At 46.2% G+C, this 19,627-nt stretch overlaps 1 protein-coding gene across 2 annotated transcripts in view; it reads right to left on the reverse strand.

The window, feature by feature from the left end:
* LOC311603310 (uncharacterized protein) overlaps positions 1 to 19,627 on the reverse strand; it is a 139,166-nt gene that overhangs the window by 6,555 nt on the left and 112,984 nt on the right. For both annotated transcript variants that reach the window (XM_084792342.1, XM_084792343.1), the window contains exon 6: positions 830 to 903. The gene's annotated coding sequence lies outside the window, so the exon portion shown is untranslated. The remainder of the gene's footprint in view (positions 1 to 829; positions 904 to 19,627) is intronic.

Here is a 19,627-nt window from a genome sequence, read left to right on the forward strand (position 1 = left end):
GAGGCGTGTGCCACCGGGCCCTGCCCAGTTTCAGTCCTTCCAAGACCTTCAGAGAGCCTGAGCTCCAGCAGTGTGGATAGTTACACACAGCACTGATGGGTGCAGGGCTGGCTGCTTTGTTTGTTTGCTGTGCTGGGGATTGAAGCTGAGGCCTTGTACACACGAGGTAAGTGCTCTACCGCTGAGCAACATTCCCAGCCCACATGGGTGCAGTTCCAAAGACATGTAAGGAATAGTTAGAGACTGTGTGAGTCATCTAAAGATTGGCCCATTTGGCAGACAAATGAAGCCTACTTAAAACCTACTTAAAGTTGAAAAGGTCCCGCAAGCCTACCAGGGATAATTGGGATTTTGAATCATGTGATTCCTTTACCATAAGGAATATAGTACTTTGGAAATTATCAAGCAGTTATGATGGCCCCAGCACCTTGCTTAATCCTCACAAAGACCCTCTTCAGTAGGTATAATGATTATTCCCATTTTATAGATGAGAGAAGCGAGACCTAAAAGAGGTTCTCTGCTCATGGTGGCAGCTGGTAACACAACCAGGATTCAAGGCCAGGTCTTTCTGACCCTAAAGCCATTGCCCTTTGTCACTACGCAATACATCTAACCAACGCTCACAATGATAAACATCCTTACAAAATAGTCACCCTCATTGTAGATGGGAGGACATGAGGGGACAAACAGATGTAGAACAGTAGGCAGCAAGGTGGTTCTCTGTAGAGCTCCGTCCTCGGCCATATCCTCTTCCCAGCTCCTACCCCCCAGCTTAGCGCATCACCAACTGCCCTCCAGTTCTTCAGACTGTCTTCAGCAGTGTACTCACCCGTGAACAGCTGTAGGCCCTCAAGTCAACCAGACTACTCCAGACTTTCTCTCTGCTGGAAATCACTGGTGCAGCTGAAAAGAAAAGGACCATTTGTGTTCAGGATATCGGGTAATTAGAATCAGTAAAGAAACAGCTTTGTTTGGCTTAGGTTTAATTCAAAGGTTTTGGGTTCTGTCCCACTGCAGAAAGATAAAGAATTGGAAAAAAAGACCAACATCACACAGCACATCTCTGCATAGATTCCAAGTAGCCAAAACAGGTCATTTGACTCAAAGTAAATCATTGCATTGCAAACTCCTTTAAGATACCCCTTTGATCTCAGCACTTGGGAGACAGAGGCAGGGGGATCTCTGTGAGTCCAAGGCCAGCCTAGACAGAGAAACTCTGTCTCAGGAAAAACAAATCAAAAACAAACCAAACCAAACAAACAAAAAAAACCCATTGATATGTCTTAAAGTTGTTTGTCCTAAATTTGACATCAGACCAGAGTAGCTTGGGTGGGAGAGTGGTTGACGGAACAAGTTGCTTGGAAACCTTTTCTTATGAAGATGTGACTGGTGCTGACTGTTACTGTGCAGAAAACTCTCATCCGGAGCTGAGGAAGAGAAAACGTCACACAGGTAAGCCTGCTGCAGTGTGCAGCCTTCCCTGACAAAGAGAAAACATCACACAGGTAAGCCTGCTGCAGTGTGCAGCCTTCTTCAAGGAAGAGAAAACGTCACACAGGTAAGCCTGCCGCAGTCTGCAGCCTTCCCTGACAAAGAGAAAACGTCACACAGGTAAGCCTGCCGCAGTCTGCAGCCTTCCCTGACAAAGAGAAAACGTCACACAGGTAAGCCTGCTGCAGTGTGCAGCCTTCCCCTGACAAAGAGGAAACATCACACAGGTAAGCCTGCTGCAGTGTGCAGCCTTCCTCAAGGAAGAGAAAACGTCACACAGGTAAGCCTGCCGCAGTCTGCAGCCTTCCCTGTTTCCCCTCTCTGATTCTCTCCCCCTGAGTTCAAATAATGTGACACCATATTTTTCATTTCTCTGAGTAAGAAATACTTCAAAGCCGCATTAATCTATTTGGCAAGCTAGTACACAAGAGGGTAATTATCTTCTAGACCTTGGTGCATAAACAGCTGCCATTTGGTCCAGAACCTCTCTATAGAAGGACAGACTGTGCCTTTCCCTTCTTATTTGAGAATCCTGGTGCCTATAACCATGGCAACAGTAAAGAAAACAGTGGCCATGGAGGTTGAAAAGTTCTGTTGGATGCAAAATTCCTGTTCTTTCTTTCCACTGGGTTATCTTCCTCCTCATCAGGCCTTGGAGTACCACCAAGGACTGGACACACAAATATTTATCTTGCATTGCTAGTGCCGAGTGAAAACCCAGGACAGGACCATTCCAAAGAATAAGACATGGAGCCGAGTGGTCCCAGCATGCAGGAGGCAGAGGCAGGCGGGTCACTATAGCACGAGGCCAGCCTGGTCTACAAAGAGTCCAGGACAGACAGAGAAACCCTGTCTCAAAAAACGAAAAGGATAAAAAAAAAAAAAAAAAAAAAAAAGAATAAGACATGGGCCTTGTTCTTTGGAATCTCATAACTTACTCAAGACAAGAGGAAACAAGAGTAGTATTGAATTCTGTAAGGACTGATTCTGAACGTAACTGCCAGGGGATCGATGTGACCACGGTGAGCAGGAGTGGGTTCTCACGGAGCTTCCGGTGCTGCCATGGACCTAAAGAAGGCAAGGTTTGGAGGAGACTGCTCTACAAAGACCTGCAGGGAGGAATGAACATTGTATACAGCCTCCTGGCTGGAGTGCTGAGGTTTGTCCTGCGGGGCTAAATGATATGAAGGCTACAGCAATACATAGTATACAAGCAATGAAAATCTAAATGCATGTGTATATATATTTAATCATAACTCTGGCAAGAGTTGTACAGACACTGCTTTCTGCCATCTAGAATATGCCTCTTTTCTTTTCTTTCCTTTTTTTTGTTTTTTTGAATCAGGGTTTCTCTGTGTAGCCTTGGTTGGTAGACCAGGCTGGCCTCCCACTCACAGATAGATCCGCCTGCCTCTGCCTCCGGAGTGCTGGGATTAAAGGCCAAACCATCATTTAAAAAAGAAAAGAAAGGAAAGGAGAATTCCAAAAGGGCCATGGGACAAATAATAGGTTTAGAAATACTAGAGATGCTGGGTTCTGTTTTCAGTTTTTGTCTCATGGAAACTCTAAACTTGCAAACTGTAGAAACTATTCAGGCCCTCCTGAGTTCATTGGTAACTAAGAAAGATGTAGGTCCTCCCCTTTCTGCCACCAACACATACAGATTCTAACCACCCATTTTGCTGGTGATGTTTCCTCCAACCTCACATTATGCCTGAGACAGAGAAAGCAGTCAATGATGGTGTGTTATAATCATGACAATGGTGGCCTTTCTATCTAACAGGGGAGCTAATGGTGACTGTCTTTCTAGGTTTCAAGCTGCACAATGAAACTTTTATTATCATTATAATTTTTCCTTCTACTGAGATCATTTAAAAGCTTCCTAATGTGTTTAATTACACAGCTTTAAATTTGTACAAGATTGGACTGAATCATCATTTAAGATGATATTAAATAGGCAAGTTAGGATCCCAGACAAAATTTCCAGCCTCCCTTAGCTCCAATTTGGATTTAAAAAAGAATCAGTTTACTAACTTGTGGAGTGTAAAATATTTGATGCTGATGTTTAGCTATCTCAGCATTGATGTTTTTAAGGGCAAGTGAAAAAACATCCCTATGGGCTACTGGGCAGTAGAAAGCCACTGCAGACGATGCTCTGATCCACTTGCTAAATAAAGCCTAGCACAGTTCATTTAATGAAAGACATAGAAGCAGAACACACACACACACACACACACACACACACACACACACGGGAGGAGGGAGAGAGAGAGAGAGAGAAAGTAGAGACTTGTACTTTCTTAACTAGTCATCTCACTATTAGGAAGGTAGCAATACTAAAAACTGGAAATGCCGGGCGGTGGTGGCGTACGCCTTTAATCCCAGCACTTGGCAGGCAGAGGCAGGTGGATCATGGTGAATTCGAGGTTTCTCTATGTAACAGCCCTGTATGTCCTGAACTCACTCTGTAGTCCAGGCTGGCCTCAAACTCACGGAAATCCACCTGCCTCTGCCTCCCAGGTGCTGGGATTAAAGGTGTGTGCCACCACCGCCTGGCGCAGCAAGCGCTCTTAATCACTGAACCATCTCTCCAGTCCCAAATTGATTTCTAGGAAGAAGAGTAAAAACACACATGCAAAAAGAGCCACCAAATGAATAAACGCATAGGACAATGAATGAAATCCAAAGGGTTACTAAAACCTTGGCGATGTGAGACTTTGTCAAAGATGGAAATGTTTCTATAAGAATGCTCCCTGAGCTGGGCAGTGCTCACACCTTTAATCTCAGCACTCAGGAGGCAGAGGCAGGCGGATCTCTGTGAGTTTGAGGCCAGCCTGGTCTACAGAGTGATTCCAGGACAGCCAAGGATACACAGAGAAACCCTGTCTCAAAAAACTTTTAATAAAATAAAATAAAAAGCTTCCTGACTGCAGTCTTTCTGTGCCTTTCCTACTCCATAGTCGTGGCCAGCACAGCACTCAGAATTCTCTCAACTGCACGATCTGAACTATACGGTTCCACTGACCTCACGGGTCACCCAGAAGTGCTCCCATTGGCAAAGGTTGCAGGAAAAGCGCCAAGCATTGGTTGCCAGACGAGCTGCACTTGTTAGTTGTGGCCAATAATTCCTGCTGTGTTCTAAAGAGCAGCCCCCGTTTACCTGACGCATGATATGGTCGCCCTCTTTGCCTTGGTCTCCTCTGTGACCATGTGAGCTTGACCCAGGACGGAAGCTTTTTCACTTCTAACTTTAGCACCTACGCTGGCTTTCTGCCCTAGCTGTGTCTCGCAGATTCTGTTTCCCAACCTCAGAGTGGGGGTTGTCATATTGACCTACTTACAGTGGGTTGCAAGGAGGATCCTTATGTTTCTCTATACTCTTAAAAGTCACTGTTTGCAAATTACATACATTTAAACCAGTAGTTTGAAACCAGTCATTGCTGGCTGGCTGGCATGGCTTCTTTCACTTAGAGATCCTGGACACCGTGAGGAATAGCAGCTAACCCAGTAGCTTCCTGTGTGTCCTCTCAGGAGGCTCTGCCCATCTTCTGGAACAGCCTTCAGGGTGGAGCAACCAGACATTCAGGTCTCTTCAGAGGCTCATTTGGGTGAAACAGGCCCTCTGGATGTGCTGTGGCACCAGAGAAGTTGATCCAGCAGCAACTTGGCTGTGGTGGGTGGCACAGGAGCCGCTCAGCACCACGAGAAGAAGGCAGGCAGAGTAGCAAGGCAGCAAGCCTGTGGCCGCATGAGGAGTCGGGTCAGTGAGAGCGGCAGGGCAGTCGCCTTATGGAGGCTACATGCACAACTCCACTCTTACAGCCTTTGAGTCACCCCCTCGAGCGTAAATAACCGGGCTGCCAAAGTCACATGTGGTGTTGAGGTAACTTCAAAAAGTTAAGGCTTAAAAGACAGCTTCCTTTGAATGCTGATTTGGACACATAAACAGCGGCGTGGTTAAATGCCACTCTGCGTTTAAAGTAAATTATACTGCAGCCCTGGAATGTGGTGATGTGACAGCCCCATAGCAGCAAACAGTTGATTCCATCAGCACACTCTGGCAAGGCAGCTGGCTTGGAAGCCGCGTCTAGTTCCTATTTCTGTCTTGGAGGCTAGCTCCAGAAGCATCAGGGCTTGAAGATACGTGTGGGTGCACTGCTCAGCTCCCGAAAGCTTGTGCCAACAACCAAACACATGTCTGCTGCATGGCTTGAGGGCCCGGGCCTATAGGTCCTCTGTAGCACGGCAGTCATTCACTCTCTTCAGACACAGGGGCCCCAGAAGGCAACTCAGGCCCATCACGGCAGCAGAAGTATGGGGTTGGATATTATTCTGTCTTGGGACAGGACTACTCAGCGAGGAGGAAAATATCCAGCAGGAAAAGGCTCATGGAGGGGGAGGTTCCCAGGAGAACATCCCTAGGAGTTAAGGGATATGATGGTTGTGGGTAACAGGCTGTAGGAACTGCATCTTGCGAGTCCATAACTTAACTTCCTTCTAAACAGAAGGGTACAAGGCAGTCAGACCTCCCTCACTTGGGGCATGCTTGGGAATCATACTTTCTCAGAGAAAGAGGCTCAGTCATCATCCTTTTGCCCTTCATGCTGGCACCCAGCCCCCCCCCCCCCCCCATGCCTGTGCCAAATCCGTGGAAGTTTTCTTGAGGTCTGGGGAGGATCATTTCCCTACATCCTCACAGAGCTCCGTTGGTAAGCTATTGCTGGCATCGCTCTTCCTGCTAATTAGCTGCCCATGATGGATTTATTTCATCCAGTTGTAACTTTTAGAGACGTTCCCAGGCCAATTTAAAAGTGCAGCGGCCAGACCAAACTGGGCGGAAGTCAGGTTTGGATGACCTCCACGGAGCGGTCAAGCCAGTTCCCATGGGGTTTGAACTCCTCATTCCCGGAGAGCGCTGAAGTCGCAGAGACCATTTAATTCAGCTGCTTCGTTTTTTGCAAACAAGGGACCTGGGGGCTCATAAAGGTGAATAGCCTATCAGGAGGAGCTGGTCATACTGAAAGGGAGAACATGGAAGGTACTATTGACTGCAGGGGAAAGTGCGTGTTATTGGACAATGTGGATAGTCATCACGAGGAAAGGCCTTGGCTATTAGTCTCAAGCTCATCTTTTCACTTTCCAACTTAAAACAAAACAAAACAAAAAACAGAGTAATATTAAAACCCCCAAAGAAAACACATGGAATCCAGCTGTTGAGTATTTCAGATATTCCAGAAGATTTATAAAGTACCTGACATAGCTCTGGTAGGGTCAGCTGCTAGGAAGCTTCCCAAACATCTGGATGAATCCGGGTTCAGGCTGATCTAGAACTTACAGAGATCCACCTACCTCTGGCTTCCAAGTACTGGGAATAAAGGTAAGCGCCACCACACCTGGCAGCCTCAGATTTATTAGAGGGGAAATCTGGGATGTTTGTTTTCTCCTCTCCTCTCCTCTCCTCCCCTCCCCTCCCCTTCCCTCCCTCCCCTTCCCTCCCTCCTCCTCTCCTTTCCTCACATCTCCTGTCCTCTTTTCTCTCCTTTACACCTTGAATTCCAGCTCCGTATTTCATAAACATCCTTCTACATTAAATGCTTGTGTAAGGGACACTGTTGCTTGTCACGTGCTCAGCTCTGGCCTCCTGCGGTTTAAATGAAAATAAGTATTTGTTCTTATTGCTTAATTTCTACATAGGTACAAATGCCTGTTTTAATGCAAACACAGGAAGATTCTTTGTTTTATTGAATCAAGACCAGTTGGTGTGAAACTTATGCCATGAGTAATATCTGTTGTATATGGAATAGCAGGTTCAAACGGAGCTTAACTAACCAAGGCCACTTAAAGCCACCAGACAATCTGTTGAGATTTTGTCTTATTTGAAATTCCTTATGCACAGGGAATCCAAGAATCATCTGGACCTCTTTAATATCGCAGATGCACATGTAAGTATACACGCATGTATGCACATGCATATACGTGTCACAATGGAAGTAACTGTCAATTTGTTGTAAAATACATTTGTAATTATGCTATAATGCTATAATGTTTTACAGAATGTAATGGGACAAAATTACTTCCATTTTGATTACATGATTCTGAAAGTAGATACCACAGCATCAACTCTCTAGCCAATCTGCTCCTCGTGTAGACTTCAGTATTCCAGTCAGCCATAGCACCATCTACCCCACACCTCAGACTAGGTGCCTGGGTGTCATTACCTCCACTTGATCCCCCCCCTTCTCTCCAGTCCTGGGGTCAGAATCCAGCGCCTTGAACACACCAGACAAGTGTCTGCTTCTGAGATGTGACTCCAAAGCCCAGAATTCCCCTCAACGATCATCTTACAACCGGCTCAGAGACCTGCCAATTCCACTTCCAAAACGTGCTTTGACTCTGCCTAGTCCTAAGCCACCACTGAGTCAGTGGGCCACTGACCCACAGCCACCAGATCGGGTACCGGCTTCTGTACTTGTCACTTTCTCGTCTGTGTTGCTCACAATGACCAGATGAGGCGTTTGAGGAAGGCACAAGCAAATGGGCCCCTGCTTCCAGATTTCTAAATCACTTTCCAAGTCTTCCTGGACTTGCTGAACCCCAGCTGCCTTGACCTTTTTTAAGATTTAAAACATTTCTGTCATTTAACTTTCATCCTGGACCATACCCAACCTTAGAAAATGCAGGTTTCTTTCTATCCTCAGGCCTTTTAAAAATATATACTTTATATATTTTTATTTTATGTGCATTGGTGTTTTGCCTGCATGTATGTCTGTGGGTGTCAGATCTTGGAGTTACAGTTGTGAGCTGCCATGTGGTACTAGGAATTGAACCTGGATCCTCTGGAAGAGCAGTCAGTGCTCTTGACCTCTGAGCCATCTCTCCAGGCCCCTATCCCCAGGTCTTAATGAAATGTAAATTTCCAGAGAAGTCTTGCACCCAAGCTATTAAAGGCCATATAATAGAACACAGAGAATGTAACTGTTACTCTCAAACACAACACCTTGGTCCTCTCTTAAGAACTCTTGCCCATGTCTTTATTCCCAGCACTCGGGAGGCAGAGGCAAGCAGATCACTGTGAGTTCGAGGCCAGCCTGGTCTACAAAGTGAGTGCTGGGATCACAGGCACTTGCCCCACTTTGAACAGTTTCTTTATGTATGTCTGAAGTATTCAAAATCCTTTCTGTTGATTATGTTGTTTTTTAAAAGATTTATTTATTATGTAGACAGTGCTCCGCCTGCATGTACCCTTGCAGGCTAGAAGAGGGCATCAGATCACATTATAGATGGTTGTAAGCCACCATGTGGTTGCTGGGAATTGAACTCAGCACCTCATTATGCTGTTCTTATGTGTCAGAATTGCTCCAGTTTTATTTACTCATTTAATCCTTCCAACAACTCTGTAAAGTAGGCAGTGGTATATTTATTCATGTTGATGCTTGTTTGTTTTTGAGATATAGCCATGGCTGTCCTGGAACTTACTATGTAGACCAGGCTGGCCTCAAACTCATAAAAATCTACCTGCTTCTGACCCCCAAGTACTGCAATTAAATGGTGTGCGCCACCATTCCAGGCTATTTACCCCCCTCCCCCCCCCCCTTTTTTTTTACAGACAGTAAGTTAGAGGTATGGAGAGCTTAGCTAGCTAGCCCAGGGTCTCCAGCACACCTGCAGCAGTAGATGGAGTTAAAGCCGTTTCACGTTACGATGCATGTTCCTGTTGGTTATCCCACTGAGGTGCGGTGCTGACACACTGCACATTGCACACTCAGGTTTCCCATATTGCGCAAGACTCCAGGTTATGGACTAACTGCTGGCTCGGCTTCACCAGCCGTTTCCTCTCTACCGACTCCTACTTCTGCTCTTCCGGCGTCTTTTCTCCTCAATCTGCCTGCTGTTCAGTCCTGAAACCTCCCCGAGCCACTCTTCCGTCGGGCTATCATACTTAAGGCCAGCGTTCCCACATTCCAAAGGTAGGTCAAAATGTGTGTGGCGGGCAGGGACTTCTGCCCGCACAATAGCTCACTGTGTACACGCGAAGCCGTTCAATAGGAGGTCACTGCCTTAGTTACGAGCGGTGAGCCCATCCCCAGGAACGCAAGGAGGCTATCACAGAGCCCTCCTACGCTTTGAGTGTGGCTTCTGTGACACTTGGGAAAGTCATGCCTGTCATAAACAGGTCCTGATGTTTTATTTCATGACCCAAAGGAGGCGAGGACACTGCACAGTGTTTGACGTTACAACATCATACATACTTAGAGTAGGTACACATAGCCGCCTCGAGGCTACTCAGCAGCTAATAGCACAGGGAGTGGGGTGCCTGGTTTCTTTGCGGCTTGTTTACTTGCTTGTCTTTCTGACCAGTGTCCTGTTTACCAGGACATCTACTAGCACAGAGATGGGATTATGGAGGGGTTGGCTGGGCAGCTTCCTGTCTCATCATTTCTGAATGGGCCTAGACTGAACGGAAACGACTTGCGCTGTCACTTATGCCTTTTTACCCCTGAGTGTACTTTCTGTTCTGCCACTCACTGCCTTAGTAACCAACAAAGCCCACTTGGTGGGCTCCCTATTGGTAGAATATTGCTACTGCGGGGGGAAAATAGCCCTTGCAGATTGGGGCTCTTACAAATTTGTTTTCTCAACACCTACTATGTCCTGGAGGGGGACATAGTCTGCTGTGCCTAGGTCCAGTTCTTTTTCTCATTACCCACCTCCCTCAGCAGTGACGCAAACCTCTGCTGCACTCCCATTCCCTAAAGTCTAAATCAGTAGTAGCCTCTTGGTCAAATCACCGCAAAGCCTTAAAACGTTCTCTCTGGTTGTTCTCTAAAGTCAACTGAATTGATTCCACTGGCATCAGATCTAAACATCTTTTTTTTTTTTAATTACTTATATTTGTGTGTAGAGGTCTGCAGACAGCTCACGGGGGTCAGTTCTCTGCTTCTCATATAGATCCTGGGGATAAAACTCAGGTTATTGGCTGGGCACAGTGGCGCACACCTGTAATCCCAGCTCTCAGGAGGCGGAGGCACGCTGATCTCTGTCAGTTCAAGGGCAGCCTGGTCTACAAAGTGAGTTAAGGACAGCAAGGGTTATTCACTACACAGAAAAACCCTGTCTCAAAACAAACAAAGACCAAAGAAACAACAACAAAACCCCTCAGGCTTCCTGGCCTTTGCCCTCTGGCCCAAGCACTGTTTCTTGTTTTTTTGTGGGTTTTGTTTTTTGTTTTTTGTTTTGTTTTGTTTTCTTTTCTTTTTTTTAAAGATCCCAAGATAGCTGGGCGTGGTGACACATACCTTTAATCCCAGCACTTAGGAGGCAGAGGCAGGCAGATCTCTGTGAGTTCAAGACTAGCCTGGTCTACAAAGGAGTCCAGGACAGCCAAGGCAGCCAAGACAGAGAGACCTGTCTCAGGGGGAAAAAAAATCCCAAGATAATTTCAGCTTATAACTGAGGACTACATTTCAACAAACAACAACACTTTATAATTCAGCTGAAGATGTATGGCATAAAGCACAGCCCCCTCACTCCAGATCCTCTCCAGATTGTTCTATAGTCTTCGTGCTTCCCTTCCTCCCAGTGTTAGAGCTCCACCCGTCTCTCTGTCATGAACAACTCCCCAGCAGGCTCTTTTTGGTTTTTGTTTTTGTTTTTGTTTTTCGAGACAGGGTTTCTCTGTGTAGCCTTGGCTGTCCTAGACTCACTTTGTAGACCAGGCTGGCCTCGAACTCACAGCGATCCGCCTGTCTCTGCCTCCCGAGTGCTGGGATTAAAGGCGTGCGCCACCACGCCCGGCCTCCCAGCATGCTCTTTTACCCAACTCTTCCCTGTATTGAACCTCCTCTTCAGGGCCGAGTCTCTCCCCTCAGATTGTAAGTAAGCTAATGTCTCCTCCGTCTTTAGGAAGATAATCCTCGAGTTTGTCATTTCCACCTCTGTCTCCTGCTGCACTTCCGTCTGCTCCTTCCCTGCTCTTTCATCTCCAGCTTGCCTTCTCCCGGCAGCCTACTACACTTCCACAACTCGGCGAAGTCTTAACGCGTTCCCAGAACTTGCCTCTTCCCCAGCACTTGGCACCCGAGGTTGGGTTCTCTACTCAGTTTTCCTTCTTCCTCAAATGTGTGATGCTCCCTGACAGCAGGAGCCATGCCATCTTCATCTTTGTTGACATCGCTACCTGCCTCACTGTGGGTGTTCAATCTATGCTTGTTGAGCAAAACTGCAAAGACAATTCTCTGCCTGAACAGAACGATGTGGTCTGCCTAGCAACAAGTGAGCTTCATTTCTTCCCGCTTGCATACTCTAATTCACACAAATTACTGCTGCAGAAGTTGTGAGGGACTTTTTTTTTTTTAATACCATGTCACAAGAAAATGGCACATTTACTATTTTTTTTTCCTCCGAGACTGTATATCCGTGGCTGTCCTGGACTTTACTTTGTAGACCAGGCTAGCCCTGAACTCTTGGCGATCTGCTTGCCCCTGCCTTCTTAGTGCTGGGATTAAATGCATGCCCCACCACGCCTAGCTGGCACATTTACTTTTAAAAGACAAACTTCCTCTCATCAGTATTTCTGTCCCCTCCAAGGCCATCGCCCCCACAATGACCAGCAGTTGTCAGACGAAGGAAGAACCAATAAGATGGTGTGTACTTTATAGCCTTAGAAATTAGAATTCTTGCCTGGACACAATCTGCTTCACCTTAAAATTCACTTCCGTGTGCTGACTAATCTCTACCAGGCAGTGAGGGTATAAGCTGGGCCACAACAGCGAACAGCCCTCTGCTGAAAATGTCCTGTTTCCGCTCTTTTCCTTTTACACATTTCTTTACATGTGCATGTCTGTTGTCAGTAGCACTCCACATGCTTAGGTCTCAAGGGAGGAGAGAAACCTCTTTGTCATTTGATTAGTTAGCTGACTGCATGTAAGAAACTCCTGAGCCCCGGACCCCTCTTCCTGCCAAAATTTTATGAAACTCAAGAATGTGTGTATTCATAAGCAGCAGAAAACACCTGTGAGCAATTAACCACACACCCTTGATTTAGAAGCCTTGGAAATATGCTGATGACCCTTAGACTGTTGTCGCAGCTCTATAATTATGTAAGACCACACTGAACCATCCCAAGAGGCCTGTTACAGGAAAGGCCACTCTTTCCCATCCAACGTGACACTGCCTCTAAAAAGAATTCTGTCTAAGACTCACAGAGATGTGCTCTTCAGAGGGGGCACTCTTTGAAGGACCCACATGTGGGGCCTGGGAAGGGAAGAGGGTTTTATAGCATGTCTCTGAAATATGTTTATACACAACACATGGGGAAAGGAAGAGGTCAAGTTCAATGAAAAGAAATCGCTGAAATAAAAATTCTATTTAAGGCCTGACGTGGTGGTGAACACCTGTAATCCTAGCACTTGGGATGCAGAGGCAGGTGGATCACTGTGAGATCCAGGCCAGGCTGGTCTACAAAGTGAGTTCAGGACAGCCAGGGCTACACAAAGAAACCCTGTATGGAAAAACAAAAACAAAACTTCTATTTAAAGTTATCCATCCAGGAAATATTTGCGCATAACTCTTTGCTTCTGTCCAGCCTGGAAACACTCTCCACAGAGTTAACAAACTAATTCTGCAGTGTCTCCTAGAAAATCCATCTTTTAGAGTAGATGGTTCACTGTCAGGCTGCAAAACAAAAAGATTTGTTTAATCCTTTTTCTATGTGCAAGGATGAGTTCTTACTGTTACACAGAGTACATAGTTTCACATCTTACGTGAGCAAGATATTAAACGGGAAGTCTCACGGTGCTGAAGGAAGCAATCTATTTCCAGAATCGGACTCTAATAACAGGGCCCCAGAAGCCAAGGTTCTTTTCTTTTCTTTTTTCTTTCTTTTTTGTTTTTTTTCTCGAGTCAGGGTTTCTCTGTGTAACCCTAGCTGGACTCACTTTGTAGAGAAGGCTAGCCTTGAACTCACAGTGATCTATCTGCCTGCCTCTGCCTTCTGAGTTCTGGGATTAAAGAGGTGAGCTGCCTTGCCTGGCTTTATTGATTAAATTCTATTGATTAGAAACAAAATTATATTTTGTATTTATTGGACTGCAATTATTACTAAAATGGATTTTGCCTCCTCCTTTTTACTTTGAAAATATATATGGCAATTAGAAAAGCTGAAGTCAGACGTGTAGTTCATATTGAATTTCTTTCTTTCTTTCTTTCTTTCTTTCTTTCTTTCTTTCTTTCTTTCTTTCTTTCTGGTTTTTTGAGACAGGGTTTCTCTGTGTAGCCTTGTCTATCCTGGACTTTGTAGACCAGGCTGGCCTTGAACCACATTGAATTTCTATAGGAGGGCACTGATCCACTGCTTTCAATTGAACTGCAAAGGACACTTTTTCTTGAAGAAAGGAGGCTCTTTTGAGGAGGAACAGGGCCACACCTCAGCCTGTGGATGATGACTTAGTCACTAAGACTTGGTGGGTTTCTGATGCAGCTCAGTACCAGGTCACTGTGACTGCAGGCTAAGCTGATGTTGCAGGTCATTCAGAGGAAGAGGGTGATCCACCCATCCATCAGCTGACCACTTGCACACGGGTTCTGAACTCGCTCATTTCCTAGATTTAGGAGTATTATGTAGCGAGGATCTGTTGGGTCCACCTTTCTGGTTTCGCCATCTGAGCGTTGAATAATTCAGCAGCTCTCTCCCTAATCCTGCTCCCCTTGCATTTTTTATCTGGGTCACAGCCATCTATGGCTTCCTCCCCTCTCCATTGCATGCCACACCCAACGTGCAAACACTCGTTGGGATCTCGCCATTTCTCAGTACACCCTTTGGCATCTCATTGTCACCAGTGCTTGGATTATCGCTATAATCTACCAATTCCCCTCTCTTCCTTCACATCATCTCCCTCCCTGCTGTTAAAGTTAATTTAAAGCAATCACAAATTTAGTTTATTATTCAATCTACTAAGGTTCAAACCATAAGTACTAAGCCCTTCATAGTAGCCAAAATGTTTCTTCATAACCGGCCTCCGTCCTGGTCCTGTGCCACTTGTTTCCTGTCGTGGGCACCAGTCATCCTAACCCAGACTGTCTTCATGCCTCTAAGCCTATGGACCTGTGCACGCTCCACTGGACTGCCTCTTCCTCCCTGCGCGATCTCACTCTAGCTCCATTTCCTCCACAGCAGCCGGCTTGGGACTTGCTTCTCCATTGTGGCACACGTGTCACAGTGTTGAATGTATTTGTGACTTTTTGTCCTATTGCCTAGTAGATGGCCAAGGACTGGTGGGGATTATTTGGCAGCTAGAGAAATTCTAGATAGACAATGCCCCATACAGAGCTTCCCAGAATACAGCTCTCTAACTTAGCAAGTTTGAGTTTGGAGAAACCTTGGGGGGGGGGTCTTTGTCCTTCTCATTTCTTCAGGAGCATACAATACACATGGGAGTAGAGCCACCCTCAGTGCTTGCCTGCTGTCTCTTTTGAATTATCTGCTAAGAGGAGATATTTACACTAGCCATATTTATTTTTTAATAGGAAATAAGGGTGAATATAAACATAAAATTGGGTATATGAAAGAAAAAAATTTACTTGATTTTTAGGCTTTTTTTTTCTGGCAATATTTTGTGTGTCACAGAATTAAGTGGCTATGCATTTTTGAAGTGCTTGACAATCATAACAATATGCTGGGTATGGTGGTGCATACCTTTAATCCTAGCACTGGGGAGGCAGAGGCAGGCGGATCGCTGTGATTTCAAGGCCAGCCTGGTCTACAAAGGGAGTCCAGGACAGCCAAGGCTACACAGAGAAACCCTGTCTCGAAAAACAAACAAACAAACAAACAAAACAAATAAAAATAAAGAGAATACTGCTATCAAGATCACCATAGTGTCAAAAGCTGGGTGTGGTGGCGCACACCTTTAGTCCCAGCACTCAGCAGGCAGAGGCAGGTAGATCACTGTGAGTTCAAGCCCAGCCTAGTCTACAAAGTGAGTCTAGGACAGCCAAGGCTATACAGAGAAACCATGTCTCTAAAAATCAAAATAAATAAATAAATAAATAAACAAATCTCTTTAAAAAGATCATTGTTGATGTAATTCTCATTCTGTTCTGTGCATTATGTCGGAGAACACTTTGTAGTCATATAGAATTTCACCTGCCGTTGTCTAGTTTGGTTCAGTTCGGGTTCTGTTTTGAGACAGGAACTCACTATGCAGGCCAGGCTAGCCTCGAATTCATACCCCTCCTGGCCCCACCTCCCAAGTTTGGGATTATAGGTATGTGCTACTATAGGAACTCTGGAGACCAGCCTGGCCTCCAACTCACAGAGACCCTCCTGCCTCTGCCTCCTGAGTGCTGGGATTAAAGGCGGTGCGCCACCACAGCTGGCGGCACTCTTTTTAGGACTCTTGGCTTTCTGACACAAGCCATGATAACTGTAGCATCACTAGTGGCGCTGCTCACAGCTGTGGTAGCCTGCCAGCCGCTCCTATGACAGTGCTGACTTGCAGAGCGACTGATAGCTAAGGGTACAGGATCCTGCCACCTGATCGTGTGAACAGCCTAACGGAGCTCGGCGACCCCTCCTCCTCTGCTCCTCAGGTGGAGCCCTACTAGATCTCCAGTGGATGCATTTCCTGGGCACCTGTTAGCTAGGCAGACACTTGGGCCCTAGCCTCAGCCTACTGGATTCAAATCTGCATTTCATGAGATACACAGGTGGTTCATGTGCACATACAGTGAGAGAAATGGTGGCTTCCCACCATGGCCACACTTTAGAAAGGCTTGGGAAAGTCTCCCAGATCCTAGAGTTCCGGTTGCACCCTCTGCTACAAAATGGAAAACCCCCTGGTGGTTCTACCATGTTCAAGAGCCATGGGAGGAATTGAGTCACAGTCACAAACAAGTCCACAGCTGTTTTTTGCAGTCCCGTCTCCAGTGACAGAGTTCTTCCTACCAGACCATTCCACGCATTTCCCTGAGGAGTTCTGGGAAAATTAGCCAAAATGGAGGCAGGCAAGCACAGGAACTACTTTAGTATACTCGGGTCCCGCTTTGGCTGTATGCACACCCCTCTTACAACAATAATGCGCTTGGCAGCCCAAGACTCTTACTCTGTGTGCATTCATACTCCACCCCGAACAATACTACACCCAGCACCCTAACCTAGGGCCCCCGCCAGCATGCACATCCCTCTGTAAGCCATAAAACAGCTTTCTCTTTCCCTGGCAACAATCAAACTTAGGCAGATCCTATTCCGTTGTGCTCCTCTGATGTAGAAGAGTAGAGGGGCCAGTCTGCGTTCCCTTGGGTGCATGCTCAGTAAGGTGAAACTGTGTCCTTCATGCAACTGCAGAGAGGATTCCCTGTTCACCATCTTAAGTCTATTCAGAGTCAGGCGTACACATGATTAGAATCAGATGCATTGCAGGAAGGGACAGATGTACATAGTTGATAAGTGGCTATTACCTAATCTGTCAATCAAAATAAAGAACCATCCAAACTGCATCGCTGGGCAAGAAGCCCCTCCCTCCTTTACAGTCCCAGAAAAAGTGACTTAGCACTCTCAGGTGGCCCCACTCTCCTGCATTGTAATCTGCCCTTTCTGTCACTTCACTTTGAATAAAGTGACTTTGAATAAAGAGACTTTGGCCAAGTCTCTACGAATTTTCCTTTTAGTTCCTTGAATAAGAGGCCAAGAACTCAGAAGTACTGGGGTCTGCACTTGAACTGCCGTTAGCAAAACAACAACAAAATAATATAGAAATTCAATTTTGCTGGGTGGTGGTGATATATAACTTTAATCCTGGTCTACAAAATGAGTCCAGGACAGCCAAGGCTACACAGAGAAACCCTGTCTCGAAAAACCAAAACCAAAACCAAACCAAAACAAAACAAAACAAAACAGAATAGAACATGACACAGGGAGATGGTGTTGGCCAGCGAAAAAAAATGATTCTAAAAATTTCGTAAAACTTTTATTATGTCTGGGCTCAGTGGCGCATATCTGTAATCCCAGCCCTGGGGAGACAAAGGCAGTGGATCTCTGTGAGTTCGAGGCCAGCTTGGTCTACAAAGCCTGTTTAGGACAGTCAGGGCTATCATACAGAGAAACCTTGTCTCAAAAACCAAAACCAATCACCCACCACCACCAAACCACACACACACACACACACACACACACACACACACACACACACACACACACCAAAATCCAAAAACCTGAATTCTAGTCCCACATTCTCTCACCAGTCTCAAAACACACTACACTGTAAACTCTTCAGTACCACTTTGTTGGAACACAGGCTCCCAGGCCACTCCCAGGCTGTGTTACTTTGAAACCTTTCCCTCCTTGGTGAATCCCCTTCTGTCCTTTCGAGCTCAGTCACACAGCAGAACCACATTGCTTCTTTCTCTGGCCCTTTGCCCCCCTCCTCCGTGTTGTCCTCCACTGCTTCCTAAGACACCCGCACGCTGGAAGCTGCGCATGTGCAACAGCCCAGTGCTGTCCTCGCGCGCTTGTGCTGCTCTCTTCCGGTCCGAGGAATCCAGACAGCACCGATCTCCGCTCTTTCTACTCCAAACCACCACAGAGGACCTGGCAGACAGCAACGTGATTGCACTTATCAGCCCCGGCCAACAGTTGGGTCCTTGGATCCTACACACTGCACAGCATTACAAGGCCGGGCTATTCAAGGCCAGGCTTCCTGATCAGGTTCCTAGGAGCTTTCCTGCTTAAAATATACATTTATGGCTGATTCTTTCACACAGTTTAAGAGATGACTAGTCTTAAAGAGAACAACCGGAGAACAGAAAGGCTACCGAGAAATAAAAACTATAATATAAAAGAACATAGTCAATAGGAGGTAGGGAAACTAGTGTCAGAGCGACATAGAGATCAGAGAAGCCACTGGACCCGAGGATCTTTGAGCCCCCTGCACTACAATAGCTCATTGACCTGTCTCTGACCCCTGGTAGAGCCTGAGCTCTTTCCCAGCAGGAACTCAGCCTCTTTCTTCCCCTTCAGTTCTCCGGTGTTCAGTACATAACAGTTGCCGCACATATCTGCCGAAGGAATGAAGGGCGGGCACACGAGCGAGTGAGTGAGGGTACACGCTAACTGAGCTAAGGCTTGCAGGAAGATTGACTATAAGCAACTTTGGTATTTTAGGAAAAGACCTCCACCCAGGGAAGGGCTAGGCAAGGGAGGCAGCAGGGGGTTCCCAGCATCACAATCCGAGGAAGGAAAAGATAGATCTACAGACAGATGCGAGAAGTCTGAGAAAAAGAAGGTGGAGGAGGAAGCCCACTTACTGGTTGGTGTTTGGGGACCACTGTTTAACAAGTGCAGCGTCTGTATCGCTCCTGCGTTCTCTCACAAGACCATAAAGTAGCTAAAATTATCATCACAACAGTGATCTCCCTTTATTTGTGGCTTTACTTTCCAGGGTTTCAGTAGCCTAAAAGGAAAACTATGGTCCAAAAATACTAAGTGGAAAATCCCCCAGAGAAACTGTTCCTATGTTTTAAATTACGTTTTTATTATAGCACATTGGTATAATTAGTCTATTAGTTATTAATATTAATATCTCACTGTGTCTAGTTCGCAAATGAATGTTTATTCTTGGGATGGATGTACAGGAAACAGAACAGAACACTAATGAATCCCTATGCAGATGAATACCATATAAATTTGCTGGATGCCAAGAAAGCTCCACAGGCAGAGCTATCTGTCCAAAGAGACTGCAGACAAAAGGCTGTTCATGGACCTTGGATTTGAGGAGAAGAATCTGATTGTGTCTGTGTTGTCTTGATGCTGGGCTACCCTCCCTGGCACAGGACTTCAGGCCAAGCTTCCTGTGAGTTCTGTTTTCCTGGCTCTCACCCAGCCAGGGCTCCCAGCTTCTCTGAAGATCAAGGCTCCCAGCCAGGATGCCAGCTCTCCCTTCCAGACTATGCAGTCGCAGTCCCCCGCCCTTGCCCCGAAAACCCTCTGCGGGAGAGTAAATAGTTGGGTTTGGGGCATAATGGTTTTCTTCTGTTTTCTGTTACGGGATCTGATGCGCGCGAGGGCGCGCGCGCGCGCGCATACACACACACACACACACACACACACACACACACACACACACACACCTACCCAGAACCT

This window comes from Acomys minous, assembly GCF_964271855.1.
Source record: "Acomys minous genome assembly, chromosome: 8".
NCBI classification, from domain to species: domain Eukaryota; kingdom Metazoa; phylum Chordata; class Mammalia; order Rodentia; family Muridae; genus Acomys; species Acomys minous.